This window comes from Porites lutea, chromosome 3 (assembly GCF_958299795.1).
Source record: "Porites lutea chromosome 3, jaPorLute2.1, whole genome shotgun sequence".
Lineage (NCBI taxonomy): Eukaryota > Metazoa > Cnidaria > Anthozoa > Scleractinia > Poritidae > Porites > Porites lutea.
The window spans coordinates 20,939,894-20,941,447 of NC_133203.1; positions in this window are offsets into that span (position 1 = coordinate 20,939,894).

Consider the following 1,554-nt stretch of genomic DNA (forward strand, 5'->3'; position numbering starts at 1 on the left):
AAATCACTGCTCCGCAGCCCCGGCTAACAGACATTTTGTTAAATCCACGGCCCACGGGGCCAACGGGCTGTTAAAAGTGCGTTAAATCCCGGCTATAGCCGAGTTAAACCCCCGCTATGTCCCGGGGGTGGAGGCGGGGTTTCAATTGACTGATGCATAACTGCGACACTGAATTAAGATATGTATACTTTACAAATTAAACTCTGTATTTGCTCGATAGTTATGTATTTTTTGAAGCAGAATGGGCGATTCAACATAATCGTCCTCGGCCTCTAATAACGAAAATAACATGTCATTGATATGGTTTTTGAAAGCTCTCTTGGGGAGTTGACGAAATTTATCGCAAATGGAGTTCCAAAGCTTAGCTCCAAACTTATTAGCAAATGAACCATGGTTTTGATTCAGTCTCGATCAGTTAACATAAAAATTGCAGGAGGAGGAGAACCTGGTCTCGTGATTATGCTTTTCATTTGCTTTAGTGAAAAGATTACTAATGTTAGTGGGAACAGTTTGACATGAGACGTCGAACATTATTGAGGAAACTGTTTCAACGTATAACATATTTAAAGGAAGGATTTTGAGGAGGTAAATAAAGGCACCACATGTGCTCTGGGTTCAGAAAAATACATCAACCGAAGGACACGTTTTTGTCACACGAGGATTTTTTGAAAATGGGATTTAGCAGCTTGACCCTAAGCAGCCAGGCCATAGGATAGATAGGGTAGTATCAAATAAATACTTAATAGAGTGGTAAAAGGGACAAGGTGCCGAAGACGGGCAAAAACTCCAATAATTCTACTTATTTTTAGTGCTACATTGTCAATGTGGTATTTCCAGCTCAATTGACTATCCAGTAAGACACCTAGATATTTTACATGATCCTTACACTCAAGGGAAGTAAGAATATGATTACTATTATCAAACATTAGAATATGGACCAAATGGTCCATCTTATGTTGGTGAGGACGAAAGATAACAAAGTTTGATTTTTTAGCATTTAATGTTAGCTTATTTGCATTGAGCCAATCCGAGACTCTGACCAGTTTGTTATCGACCGTTTTTTCAAGAGATTTAAGATTTTTGTTGGCATACAACAAATTTGTGTTATCTGCAAAAAGGTAAAACGAAAATTTCTCTGAAGAGTTATGAAAATCATTAATATAAATTAGGAATAACAAAGGAGCAAGAACAGAGCCTTGTGGGACACCATATGAGATCTTATTAATTGTTGATAAATTAGAATTTCAGTCACTCGTGAACGGCCAAGAAGGTACGAAGAAAACCAGTCGTTAATGATGCCCCTGATACCATAGTGATTAAGGATTAAGTTTTTTTTAGTAAGATTGAATGATTCATGGTATCAAAGGCCTTTTTTAAATCCAAGAAGATGCCACAAGTGAACAATTTTAGGTCCATATTGTTCTGTATGATATTGACAATGTCAATAACAGTGTGTTGCGTTGAATGCTTTTCACAGAGATATTAAAAATGTTGGATAGAGGGCCAGAAATAATGTGTTTAGCACCGGATAAAATATGGATCGGACAAGAGTAA